This window comes from Diabrotica virgifera, chromosome 4 (genome assembly GCF_917563875.1).
Source record: "Diabrotica virgifera virgifera chromosome 4, PGI_DIABVI_V3a".
Taxonomy (NCBI): Eukaryota; Metazoa; Arthropoda; class Insecta; order Coleoptera; family Chrysomelidae; genus Diabrotica; species Diabrotica virgifera.
In genome coordinates, this window is record NC_065446.1 from 183045506 (window position 1) to 183061033 (window position 15528).

General features: G+C 31.5%; 1 pseudogene; it reads right to left on the reverse strand.

Moving 5' to 3' along the window:
• Positions 1-13490: 13490 nt before the first annotated feature.
• LOC126883758 (28 kDa heat- and acid-stable phosphoprotein-like) lies at positions 13491-14019 on the reverse strand (annotated as a pseudogene).
• Positions 14020-15528: the final 1509 nt, after the last annotated feature.

Genomic DNA, 15528 nt, shown 5'->3' on the forward strand with positions numbered 1-15528 from the left:
TCATATTTTTATTATATCTTTAATAAACAATAAACATGGTTAGTTAAATATTGTTGTTTTGTTGGCTACCATTCTAAATTTTCAGAGTTCATATCTAAGGTTAGGACAAGAAGAACACACACCTGAGTGACTGAGCTAAGCCGAGAGTGAACGATGGCTATCTTGGTTAGTTGAGGTAATATTTTCGAATATTGTTTCAATTAGCTGGGGTAGTCCATCGCTTACTCGTTTCAAATAACTTAAAAAGTATTGACTTGTTTTAATAACTTTATATAACAAACGTTGCATATAATTTGTCATTTTATTGATTTGTGCAGTTATTTTTTATAAAATAATTTTCACCCCCGAGAAGGGGCGGTATCCACCCGCAGGATAAAGGCGCAAGGTGGCACCATGTCAACTTTGTTTCTTGAGGTATCCTCTAACCACTGACAAATTTTCGTGAAAATCGATGAAGGTTCACCGAAATTGAAGGTAATCGTTGATTTTTACCTTCAGTGACTGCACTGTACAAAATAAATTGCAGTTTACTGATCTAAATGCGCGTAATTTGGAAGCTCATAAATTATTAAATGATATGAATGTAGTCGCCAAATAATTAATTTAATGCATTTTAAGTACAACTCTCTCTTAAGCCGGGAAGATGGGATAGTTTTCTTGCGAAATAGTATGGTATAGTTAGACCCAAACCCAGACATCCAAAGTGAAAGTTATCCTCCAACACCAAATTGTTCTATATGGTCCACATAATGTTCAGAAAAAAGTCACACCGTTTTGAGCGTCGGGTTTAGGGGGGAGAGGGGGGGAAAATCTGCAAATTCGTAGTTTTTTTACGTTTTTCGTCAATATTTCTAAAACTAAGCGGTTTAGCATGAACAACCTTCTACACAAAGTTATTCTATATTAAATTTAAAATAAAAAAAAGGCCCTATGCATAACCCTTCTAAAATAAACGGTTCCAAAGTTACGGAGTTAGTATAGTATAATCGGTCCAAAAAAAAAGCCTAACCCAGACATCCAAAGTAAAAGTTTTCCTTCAACACCAAATTGTTCTATATGGTCCACATATTGTTCAGTAAAAAGTTACACCATTTTGAGCGTCCGGTTTGGGGGGGAGATGGGGAGAAGTCGGTAAATTAGTAGTTGTTTTACGTTTTTCGTCAATATTTCTAAAACTATGCTTTAGTGTAAGGAATGTTCTATAGAAAAATGTTCTACATAAGATTTAAAACAAAAAAGGTTGTATACATAATTGTTATAAAATCAACGGTTCCAGAGTTACGGAGGGTGAAAAGTGGAGGTTTTCGATACTTTTTATATTTACCGATTTCTCCCCACTCTCCCCCCTAAACCCGACCCTCAAAATGGTGTGACTTTTTTATGAACATTATGTGGACCATATAGAACAATTTAATGTTGGAGGATAATTTTCACTTTGGATGTCTGGGTTTTTGGTATAGTTATATCATAAATATTGCCCAAAAAATATAAAAAGTATCGAAAACCTCGAATTTCACCCTCCGTAACTCTGGAACCGTTGATTTTATAACAATTATGTGTACAACATTTTTTGTTTTAAATTTCATGTAGAATATTTTTGTATATAACATTGTTTACGCTAAAGCATAGTTTTAGAAAATATTGACGAAAAACGTAAAAAAAACTACTAATTTACCGGATTCTCTCCCATCTCCCTCCCAAACCGGATGCTCAAAATCGTGTAACTTTTTACTGAACAATATGTGGACCATATAGAACATTTTGGTGTTGGAGGAAAACTTTTACTTTGGATGTTTGGGTTAGGCCTTTTTTTGGACCAGTTATACTATACTACCTCCGTAACTTTGGAACCATTCATTTTAGAAAGATTATGCATAGGACCTTTTTTATTTCAAATTTAATGTAGAACAATTTTCTATAGAAGGTTATTCATGCTAAACCGCATAGTTTTAGAAATATTGGCGAAAAACTTAAAAAACTACGAATTTACCGATTTCTCCCCCCTCTCCCCCCCCCCAAACCCGACGCTCAAAATGGGTGTGACTTTTTTCTGGACATTGTGTGGACCATATAGAACAATTTGGTGTTGAAGGATAACTTTCACTTTGGATGTCTGGGTTATGCCATCTTTTGGATCAACTATACTATACTAAAGGGGTTGTAGCTCAATAATCGAAATGCACGTGATTTAATAGTTTATTCTTAGAATATATAAGCTGTAGGAATTATATCCGCAATACGATATATTTTAAGTTTTCTCAGCATTTATCTCTGAAGTGTTACCAAAACCAGATGTAAAAAAATCCTCTTTAAAAAAATATTTTGAAACTTCTAAATATAAGTTTTTGTTTTCAATCCTGTGGGATAAAATTAAACAAATCACTATTCCTAAATTATATTTATGTAATTATGTATATGTAACAGGCATAACAATAAATAATAAACAAACTAAACATATTATTCTACCATAAAATTAACATAAAAAATGAACAAGTAGGAAAAAGAACAGATTTTGAAAACTATTGTTTATATTTTAATTCTTCCATTTTCAATAATATCAATTTTTTTCTTTAAAATAATATATAAAAAAATATACAAGTAGAATGACTTTTCAAGTAGTTGATCAATTACGCAATACGTAGCAACACTCTTCCATGTTTGAATGCACGCACACTGTAACCTGTAATAGGTACTAAACTAACTAAACCAACGTTACCAATCTTCAAAATGGTTATAATACTGATATGCACAGCGTGCCCGCGCGCCGTCTCTAGACCCGTCGCTTCTTCAAAATTTTCATAGCTAGTCCCAAGCGATAGCGAAGTTTCTCCTGCGTTACGGTTACCAGTGCCAGTATTGGTAACAGCATATGATAACGATTAACAAGTATTTCTGTTGGTAAAAAATATAAATGGAATTATTTCGTAGTAGTCATAAAATATTTATTTGCAAGATTTGTAACTGTTACCAATGGTAACAGTGGTTACATGGACGCTTCGCCACTGCTGAAGTTAAATCAATTAAAGGGTTGTTTGGGGGGTGAAGGGGATGAGCTCAAAAATCGAAACTATATCATTTCAAGAGCTCATAAATAGCTCGTAATTCTGCCGCAAAAATCGATTCAGTATTCCTATTTTTAAGTAGTACTCAGCCCTCTCCCCCCCCCCCCCCCCACTAAAATATTAAATTTCTGCTCAGTGGAACGACCTTAAAATTTTTAATTTCCGAATATGAGAGCTCATAAATATCTCATAAATCAGGGCTATTTGTTTTTTAATTTTTTCAAGTGGGGGCGGCAGCTCAACACGGGTTATTTTTAGATGCGACGTTTGAGGCATAGATAATTTATTAAATTGTTGAATATATTGATATTTTTTAACATCATCGCATTTCTAAATGAAGTAAGTAATTTGGAAGTAGTGTTCTAGAAAGAGACACATCCAATGAACCCATTATAAACAAACTACAATCGTCCCTTAGTGTTGAATTTGGTAGTATTGGTTTCCCTTAACTCAAAACACATTATCCAGAATTTACATTTAAATTAGGTAAATGTGTGGATTTGCAGTCAACAGTGGAATTAATTGACATAACAATGCTATCGGTATTCTGGACTAATGTTCACCTCGTAACAAATACGATATTCTCAATTGCACGGTAATTAACAATAATGTGCACGAAATTATTCTCAAGGGGCTCTGGAACTATAGAAGTCTAATGAAATATAATTTCTAATGAACCTTTAGCATTCTCTAGGAGTGCTGCAGCTAAACTGAAACATCTTGGAATTAAGATGCAGTTAGATATTAGGAACGTATTTATATTTAACTTTTTGCAATAGAGCTTAAAATGTAAACAACAGTAGGTAGCGGGGAAGTAGGATTAAAAAACTTAATAACATAATTATTAGGAATTTAGATTTTTAGAATTTAGGATTAGATTTAGAAATATAGCACTGATTATTGTAAGATCGTTTAGAAAAACATCGTATTAGGCACTGTATGTACAAAATGAAAAAAATGCAGAAATTTTTAAACTTATATACAGGGTGGCCCATGCCATAAACATTGTATTGTTCTTTATTCACTGCAGTCTTAGGCGTTTGTGTTTTTAGGGATATCAAAGCCATAAGAGAAAGAAATACGTCAGGTAGCAAAGCCATCACAATCTTAAACAGCATTTTATGGGAGCAATCCATCAGCAAAAAAATAAAAAGAGTATATCAGAGACTAGAGTGAAAAGTATCACTCTATACAGCTGTGGAATATGGCTACTGAAAGAAAGAACACTGGCTACGCTGAGAGCAACGGAAATGGATTTTTGGAGAAGAAAGGATTACCAACGAACACATTAGAGAAATAATGGGAAGCAAACGAACAATCACGGATGACTTATCGACAAAACGGCTTATCTGGTTCGGACATATTATACAAAGAATGGATGAACAACGAATATCAAAGAAACTACTAAAATGGCAACCAGTAGGAAAGAGAAAACGAGGTAGACCGAGAAAAAGTTGGAGCGAAGGAATAGACATAGACAAAGAGCTGAGAGAAAGAGACATAGAAGAGAACCTATGAAACAACCGGACGTAGGGGAGATTGTAAGTAAGAAAACGGAGAAAACCGTTACAAACCGACATGTATTGTTAGGGATATCGCAAAAGGTGGAGCGTAATAAAGTGCATCATTTATGCAATTTAAGCTTTCTACTTTGATTTGGTTTTTCATACCATACCAGCATAGCATCTTCTACTTATACTTTCATCTGTTCTGTTCTATTGTCTTTAAACAATTGACTGATGTATTCTGTCCATCAGAATTTCAGTGTTTTCAATGCAAGTTTCTATCTTGCAGAATTTCTGTATTTACTAGTATTTTTTTCTACTGTCCTGAGTTATTTATATAAATGTTTTAAGTGTTTTAAAATTACATACGTACAGTGCGTCCACAAAGTAATGCATAAATTCATGATTTCGTAAACCGGCGACTTAAACGAAAAATCCCAAAGGAGCTCGATTTTTATTTTTAAATTACAATTGTTTGGCATATATATCATACTAGTGACGTCATCTATCTGGGCTTGATGACGTAATCGGTGATTTTTTTAAATGAGAATAGGGATCATGTGATAGCTCATTTGAAAGGTATTCAATTATCTATTTATTAGTTTAAACATTAATATAATTATTTATACAGGGTGTTAAAAAAATTTTTAATTAAATTAATTGAGAAAAAAAGAAGAATGTATGTAATTTATTTAATTCAAAATACGTTTTACTATTGTCAGAAACTAGGCAAAACCTATTTATTTGACAAATAGATATTGCTTTTCGCTTAAATTCAATGTTAAAGCTCTCATCCACCTGCCTCTTAGAAATTTGAACATTTCTTTTAAGTGAAAATCAATGCTTATTTTTTAAATAAAATATTTTTATTTTTTCTGACAGCAGTAAAATGTATTTAGAATTAAACAAATTACATACATTCATGATGGTATGGACACGTACAAAGAATGTCCGAAGAACGACTCCCGAAACAAATCCTAACGTGGACCCCTCATGGTAGACGAAAAAGAGGAAAACCCCGCCTGAGTTGGAGAGAAGGCATAAATCGAGAAATGAGAGAAAGAGAATTGGATGAAGACCTTTGGATGGACCGAAGTGAATGGCGACTAGGCATCGGAAGACGTAGGAGAACGTTTTAAAACCGATATATATATATATATATATATATATATATATATATATATATATATATATATATATATATATATATATATATACATACATTCATCTTTTTGTGTCAATTAATTTAATTTAAAAATAATTTTTTGGACCCCCTGTAAAAATAATTATGTTGATGTTGATATTACTAAATATAGAATTAAATACCCTTTCAAATGAGCTATTACATGACACCTACTCTCATTAAAAAAAAAGCATCGATTGCGTCATCACGCCCGGATGAATGACGTCACTAGTATGATATATATGTCAAAAAATCGTAATTTAAAAGTAAAAATCGACCTATTTCGGGATTTCTCCTCAAAGTCGCCGGTTTAGGAAATAATGAATTTATGCGTTACTTTATGGACGCACTGTATATTAAATTTTTTTAATTGATTCCAGCTGTACATGTTGAACTACTTTATATTAGTTAGTAATTTCTAATTAGGGGGTCTTTCTTTTGCATTCTTTTTTTTTTCGAATCCTGAGAAAACTGATAAATACCTTTGAAACAGCAGCTGATAAATACCTACAAAGATTGAAAGATTGCATTATTACCGAGGTCTGAAAGTTTCTGGAAATTTTTATAAATAGTGTTTATTTGAATAAGTTAGAGGGGTGAAAAAAAAGAGAAAATTTAGTGTGATTTTTAATTTCAAATATTTCATTCAAAAGAAACTTTTTGTTTATTCTAAGGTAATTGTGTAATCTTTCATTCTGCGTTTAAATTTTTCAAAAATATTTATTAGTTTTCTCAGGATTCGAAAAAAATGAATGTATTATAGCATTGAACCAAGATTTTTGCGCTTGCCACCCTAATTACTACCTTAAGGCTATGGGTACATAATTCGCAAATATTTTACGTGTATCCCTACTTTTTCTGTCTTTACACGGCAAATTACGTGTAGTAAAATAAAAAATTCACACTGGTATGGATATGTAAACATTACTAGAATGTCATTCTACTTGAAAATGTCATCATTAATTTAAAGAGATGAGTTTTGAATGTTCTTGGATAACTGTTATTTTTATAATTGCAAATTGTTAATTCAGTTAATAAATGTGATAATTTTTTCACTAACTATGTATTCAGTGATTGTAATAATTTATTTGTACAACAAAGACTAATACTCAATCGAGAAAAGAGGAAAAGTGTTAAAGTGATTTTTTAATAATATATTGTTATGGAACGCTTACAATTTTGAACACCTTTAACAACAAAATACTTAGATCACAGAATATATTATCCTGATGTATTCTCTGCTTGGATCTTTCACAAATAATACACAATAAATAACTTTTTATTAAGTTCACGTCTCAAATCAATTATTTATCAAATACATTATATATCAATAATATTTAATCAATAACTCAACCATAGAGGTATATATTAACATAGAGAGAGCCTACCTTCCGCGCTTCCTGACGACAAGATCTCATGGACTGGTTTGCTGCATCTCTTTCTAACACATTGTATCGAAAATCTATGATGACATTCACTGTGAATATAGGCACGGAAGAGGAGGACAACTGTAGCAGCTTTACTATGCGTAAGAGTGAAACAGCACTAATCCAAATAAAAAAGATGGTGTCGTCACTTCGCTCTGAAAGATACTCTCTCTATGCTAATATATAACTCTATGAACTCAACATATTCCCGATGCAATGTCAAATATTTAAAATTGTCACTGATTGTCAGTGTCTGACTGACAATATATGCTGACAATATTATATTCGGCTGAGTGCGTTGCAAGACAAAGATAGATTTGGAAAATATTACCACGGCATTGTGTTCATTTTTTTCAAATCCTAAAAAAACCAATAAATATTTTTGAAAAATTTAAACGCAGAATGAAAGACTAAATTATTACCGAGGGCCGAAAGTCCCTTAGAATAAATAAAAAGTTTATTTTGAATGATATATTTGAAATTAAAAATCACACGAAATTTTCTCTTAGTTTTTCACCCTTGTAACTTATTAAAATAAACATTATAGAAGTTCTCAGGGACTTTCGGCCCTCGCTAATAACGTAATCTTTCATTCTGCGTTTAAATTTTTCAAAAATACTTATTAGTTTTCTCAGGATTCGAAAAAAATGAATCCCCATTTGAATAGCATTGCAGCCGAAAATACGTACCGATCCTCTTAATGTAATTTTATATTTTAATAGTTATTTGTGAAACAGTTCGTAAAGTATGCTTTTTGCGAACGCACGCGATTTTTAGAGCACGAGCGACAAAGGAGCGAGTGCTATACACCGCGTAAGTTCGCAAAAAGTACTTTACGCACAGTTTCATACAATATTTTATCTACGATAAACAAATAAAAAACTGTAACTCTTCGTCACTGGAATTAATTTCTATTCTACAATTTTAGAACTTTGACATTTAAAAATCCTAACTACTTTCAAACCACAAAACTGTCAAAAATTTTGTTCATTGCTCATATTGTCATCACCATGACAACGCGAAAGTTAAGGATATTTGTTTATATGAAGGTGTGCCAAAAAACCCATTGAGGGTGTGCGAAAAAGTAAATCCCATTTAAAATACATTGTTACTTCACGCACACTTAAAACTTTTCACGCACTGCTATCTATAATGACAGTTTTCACAAACTAAAAACTTATACATAAATATTAATAATTAATTAAACGTAACTCCAGTTAATATTTCCAACAAAGAGAAATCAAGGAAAATGTAAATACTCCAACAATAAAAAACAAAACTCACATTCTCCAATATTTAATGTGAAAGTTCTGCCTTATTAGGCCAGTTAATGATTTTATACGCTATTAAAAATGTTGCTTGTGAATGTAAAAAATAAATATATGTAATTTTTTAAATTTTACATTTTTTTAGTTCCTGGAAAATTTGTAAAAGTGGAGAATGTTTTACAAAACTGACCAAAACAATAATAAAACTGGTAAAAAGAGTGCTGGTTTGCGCTCTCTATATACTAAGTGAAAAATAAGACAGTTTTGCCTTCGCATTGCAACTGAATAAAAATGTTATACATTTTTATTTTTAATAATAAAACTCTAGTAAGAAACGCAGAGTTCAGCAAAAGTCTATTACCCAGAAAATACAGAAAAATTAATCACGCGAACATTTTCTTAGGTCTTTTTACTAAATACACTTCAGCAGGCTACAATATGGTCCATACAAAATGTGCAAAAATATCGGGTTTTCCTTTTCCTACTGTATTTTCAATGCCCTCTCTCTGGTGTTCAATACCTGGTGGTGGATAAGGTTGGTTTTGTGTCGGCATTCCAGAATATTTCATAATAGCTGGTCGAATATGCGAATATAATCCTGAAGCTTCAGTCCTAGATTGCAAATAACTTTTTACTAAGTACACTCTTAATTTTTTAATAAATTTTCTTCGTTGTAGTATTGCCGTATTAGGATTAATATGTTTGGTTTATAAACTTAGATAAACGAACGACGGTAGTATATCAGGACAAAGTAATTTTTCTTAAAAAAAAATAAAACGATTGTTTTTTGTAAAATATAACGTAAAATGAAGGTGTTCATTTTTATGGAAGGTACTGAAAATCCTGACAATGTATGTAGATTATTCATTTCTAAAAAACTAGCGTTTTATGTCATAGACTTGGCCTGGCAGACCACCGTCGTAGAACGGAGTGATAAAATATTATTTTTCTACAATCACTTGATAAAGAAGACTTCTTCGCTTGTCAATGGCAACGAAAAGTTGACGTTTACTGAGTACCGTCACTTTATCGCTCTAGCGCGTAATCGCGCGTAATGTTTGATTTTACGCTTGTCGTCCGTAGCAACCGTACAACCATACAATACAAACACATTGAACATTCCAACTGAAAGATATAAAAGTTAATGTTATGACATAATGACAGATACAAAATAGTTTCAATAAAGTTAATGATATAAAAATAGTTTTATCTACTCTATGTCATATTATGTATAAGTTTTTATTTTGTGAAAGCTGTCATTATAGATAGCAGTGCGTGAAGTGTTTAAAGTGTGCGTGAAGTAACAATGTATTTTAAATGGGACTTACTTTTTCGCACTGTTTTTGACACACTTTCATATAATCAAATATCCTTAACTTTCGCGTTGTCATGGTGATGACATAATGGGCAATAAATTACGACAAAAGTTTTGACAGTTTTGTGGTTTGAAAGAAGTTTGAATTTTTAAATGTCAAAGTTCTAAAAATTGTAGAATAGAAATAAATTCCAGTGACGAAGAGTTACAGTTTTTTTATTTGTTTATCATAGATAAAATATTGTATGAAACTGTGCGTGAAGTACTTTTTGCGAATTTACGCGATGTATAGCACTCGCTCCGTTGTCGCTCGTGCTCTAAACATTGCGTGCGTTCGCAAAAAGCATACTTCACGAACTGTTTCATAAATAACTATTATTTTATTAAGTGATTGTAGAAAAAATATTGTATGTATTACAAGCGCAAAGTGACATTATTGCTTTCGAGTTATTACCGCTCTCCGCTACGCGTCGAGCGGTAACTCTTACTCTCAAGCAATAATGTATCACTTTTCGCTCTTAATACATAAATAACTAGTTATTAGAAAAGTCGACAGTAGGTGCAATTTTGGTCTATAAAATTTTGTAGTAGTGTTGATAAATGCCTATTAAACTGCGCGTCATAGAAAACGGGCACCCTAAAAAATGGGTCATTTTTGATGTCGCGTATCTCCTAAACCTGTTGTCCGATTTAAGTGATTTTTTGAATATGTTATAGCCCTATTCTTTGTCAATATCACTGTATTAATATTTTTGCAAAAAAGGTAAATTTTCATTATATACCGGGTGTACGAATCAAACTGTGTTTTTTTCTCAAAGTTCGCAACACCCTGTGGCATATTCTAGCATTTATAAAATACTGAAATTAAAACCCAACTATAGCTTCAGGTTTTCCTAACATTCTGTTTTTTGATTCATTCATTTATGATGGATAATACAAAAGTTATGTACTTTAACAACTAGGCATGCTCTTTATCAGTACAGGGTGTTTCTAAAGAAGTACGACAAACTTTAAGGGGTAATTCTGCATGAAAACATAATGACCGGTTGCTTTATAAACATATGTCCGCAAATGCTTCGTTTCCGACATACAGGATGTTAAATTTTTTCTTAAAAACTGACGATTTATTTATTGCCCTAAAACAGGTTGAGATATGCAAATGAAATTTGGTGAGTTTTAAGACGTAATTTTTTAACATTGTTTGATATACAATTAAGAATTTTTTATTCACCATTGGCGTACATACGAATAATATGATCGGTCATATTACCCGTATGCGCTCCAATAGTGAATATAAAATTCTTAGTTGAATGTCAAAAAATGCGCAATAACCATCCCTTAAAACCTACCAAATTTCATTTGCATATCTCAACCGGTTTTAAAGCAATAAATAAATCATCAGTTTGTAAGAAAAAATTTAACATCCCGTATCTCGGAAACGAAGCTTTTGCGGATATATGATTATGAAGCAAACTGTCATTATTTTTAATGCAGAATTACCCCTTAAAGTTTGTCGAACTTATTTAGTCCCTAAAACACTTTAGACTTATAACACCCTGTACTGATGAAGAACATGGCTAGTTGTTAAAGTACATAACTTTTGTATTATCCAACATAAGCAAATGAATCAAAAAACAGAATGTTAAAAAAGCCTGAGGCTATAGTAGAATTTTAATTTCAGTATTTTATAAATGCTAGAATAATCCACAGGGTGTTGCGAACTTTGAGAAAAAACACAGTTTGATTCGTACACCCGGTATACAATGAAAATTTACCTGTTTTGCAAAAATATTATTACAATGATATTGACAAAGAATAGGCCTATAACATATTCAAAAAATCATTTAAATCGGACAACAGGTTTAGGAGATACGCGACATCAAAAATGACCCATTTTTTAGGGTGTCCGTTTCCTATGACGCGCAGTTTATTTAAGTTTGTCAAAGTATCATGTAAATCTGAATTTTAATATTACTGAAGCTATCACAACGAATTAGCCTAAATGGCGAAAAACAGTTTTCCATATCATACAATATTGTAAAAATAATTTCACTGTTCGATTTACTTACGTTTATATTTACACATAGTGAAGTCAAAGTAGTTTTTACTTACGAAAAAAATCAAACACGATATAACTTTTTATAATTTCATTAACGAAATGTATAATAACCAACATATCAAAAAGTTCTACTCCAAAAGTGGGTGCTTAATTTTTTATTAAAAAAATGCAAAATTAGTTGTTTTTTTTTAATATCTATGAAAATATATATTTTAGAAAAAACTGACCTGGCCATTGAAAAATTCAGAAAATTTTACACAAAACAGCCGTATATACAGATTTTTCTAAAATTAAATCTACATCTACATCTTAATATTAAATATCTTTTTATTGAATTGATCAAATTAAATTTTACAAATTGGAAATGAAAGAGGAACATTAAAGCTAATTTATAGTTTTACTACAAATAGTACGAGATCCGACTATGAGGTCAAAATGTGCTCCCATCTGCTTGCCGGATTAAACATTTTTTTATTAAATTTCATACATAGACAAATATTTCTAGCATGGGTTGCCTATCAAAATCGTGTCATAGCTATCCTTAAGGGGGACCGAAGGGGTTGAAATCAATATTCCAAACACATTTTTTTTTCAAAGTATGGTAGCAATATTTTATTTTTAAATTAAAGAGGCACATTCAGTACAATTCATTGATTACTCAAGAAAAAATTCAAGGAAAAATACTGAAAAATTAGCCAACGGTGGCAAATTTTTAAAAGACACCTTAAAATATAATGAATTTTGCGGTGGACATCAGAACTCATTATTGAATCATGTTAAACAAAAAATTCAAAAAGATTTTATTAGCGTATGAGTTTCTCGAGGTAACGCTGTGAAGGTTTTTTAGTTTTATCTAATTTTCACTTTTTGATATCACTCAGAAATCTAAACAAATAATTTTTTTTGCAAAAATGGGTGAAAATCAATATATTTATTATTGTTAAACAAAAAATAAACATGAAACAAAAATATCTTGACAGCGTTACCTCAATGAATGTCTAAAGAAAATACATACAAAATTCCAGGTGAGTTGGTCAAGTAGTTTTGAGTTACAATGTCTACAGCCTGAAAAAAGCAGTTTTGAGAAAAAACGTTAAAGTATTGTCAACTTTTATTTTCATTTTCTTTTTTGTCTGTCATATGGTAAAGTGATGCACACCGAAATATATTTTTAAATCGCGGAGTAATTTACAAAAGAAAATAAGAACAGCTGTTGATCGTTTCTCACTACGCTCAATCGCGTTGGCACGAGCTTGCTATAAAACGAGTTGAAGGTAGGGAGGTAGGGAGATAGTGTTAAATAGAAAGGGAGGTAGGGAGATAGTGTTAAATAGCCCTAGCTTCTACTCGATTTGAAGCAGGTTCACGCCAGCACGCTTGAACGTAGTGAACAACGGTCAAGAGCTGTTTTTATTTTCTTTTGTAAATTACTCCGCGATTTAAATAGATATTCCGGTGTGTATCATTTTACGATTTGAAAGACAAAAAAGATTTTTTGTCAGAAAGGTCAAAAATCGTCGATTTAGAGTGCTGGTTGGCGCTCTCTGTAATAAGTGAAAAATAAGACAGCTTTGCCTTCGCATTGCAACTGAGTAAAAATGGTATACATTTTTATTTCATTTTATATTAGTTTTACTCCTTTGAGTAACTAGGTCCATTTTCCGTTGGAATTTACCAGCTGAATAGACGGAGCCGTGAATTGTAAGTTTTTTGTATTTCTTCCCTCTCTCTCCTTGACAGCTGAGGTTTACTATCTAAATCCGTAGTTGTGTTAAGAGTGGTGAGTTTTTTAGTCTTCTTTTGAATTCTATTTGGATTTTCTATTTCTATTAGCTTAGATACACCCTTAGCTTTTACATCCTCGCCATCGCTCTCCTCTGACGACTCACTCCCTGAACCTGATTCTTCGCTAATTTTTTTGTCAGCGGCAGCTTCCTCTTCAGATTCTTCACTACTGCTTTCTCCTCTTTAGTATCTCCATTTTTTCTGTTGTTCTTCCCTTCTTCTTTCCTCTTCTAATTCCTCAGGATTAGTAAACCTACGGTTACGTCCCTTATGGTTTGTGAATTTTCCTCGTGGCATATTTGATATTTATTAACTTAAGTAAGTGACACGTAAAACTTTAAATTTATGCTGTTTTTAGTAGTAAATACTTTAAAATGGAAATAAAACTATTTAATAACGCAAATTTTTATCTATGCCCTAATCGTTGACAGCTGACGTCAACTTAAGTTTTTTGAGTTCCCTCTTGTTTTCTTCGCTTCAGCATCCATTTGGCTTGCAATTTTTAGAAGCCATGGAGGTGTTACCTGGAAAATGGTCCAATAAGTTTTCAATTAAATATATTTTAGGAACATTTTTAATATTTTTCAATATTTTTAACCTTTCTATTTGGTCGAAAAGTTTAAAATTTTGAAAAAAAGAGAAATTGAAAATAAAAGTTGACAATACTTTAAACTCGTTTTCCTCAAAACTCCTTTTTTCAAAGGCTGTAGACATTGTAGCTCAAAAACTACTTGACCGACCCACCTGTAATTTTGTATATATTTTCTTTAGACATTCCTTGAGGTAAAGCTGTCGAGATATTTTTTTTGTTTACTTATTTTTTGTTTAACAATAATAAATATGTTGCTTTTCCCCTTTTTTTTTACAAAAAAAATGCGTTGTTTTGAATTCTGTGTGGTATCAAAAAGTCAAAATTAGATAAAACTAAAAAAACTTGACAGCGTTACCTCGAGAATCTCATAAGCTAATAAAATCTTTTTGAATTTTTTGTTCACCAGGATTCAGTGATGAGTTCTGATCTCCACCGCAAAATTCATTATATTTTGAGGTGTCTTTTAAAAATTTGCCACCGTTGACTTATTTTTCAGTATTTTCCTTGAATTTTTTCTTGAGAAATCTATGAATTATACTCAATATGCCTATTTGATTTAAAAATGATATAATTCTACCATACTTTAAAAAAAATGTGTTTGGAATATTGATTTCAACCCCTTCGGGCCCCCCTCCTTAAGGATAGCTATGACACGATTTTGATAGGCAACCCATGCTAGAAATATTTGTCTATGCATGAAATTTAATAAAAGAAATGTTTCATCCGGCAAGCAGTTGGGTACATTTTGACGTCCTGTACGGATCTTAGACTAAAAGAAAAAACAATTTTATGTGCATAAGTACAGTGTGGACGAAAAGTGGGAATAAAAGTTGTTTAAAAATGTGTCACTAATACAATAATTGTATTGTATAAAATTAGTTTACCTACAAAAATCTGGAACTTACACGGGCAGACTGCAATTGCGCGCAGCGGTCAGGGTTCTCAACAGGGTGTCTAAGCCAATGGTGCAATTGCGCGCACGTCTTTAAAAAGGTATGCTGTGATTGCGCGCAAGTTTTATTTACTTCTTATTCGTTTTGAACGGAAATTTTGCTAATTTTAAAAGATTAAGATAATAACAAGTGAATACTACATTGAAATAGTTGTGATAAAAAACTAATAGTGTTTCTTTTATAATTAATATTTATTGTATTAAATAATGTACATATGTAGACATTTAATTTGAACATGCCTTATAACATATAGTTTTAACAAATTCTATTCTGGATATTTCTTTATTTTTAAATTTCTCTATCAAATTTGTTACATATTTTAATGTTCTTTCATAATTAATATTTTTAATTTTTTTTTTGTAAATGTAAGCTATTTAAT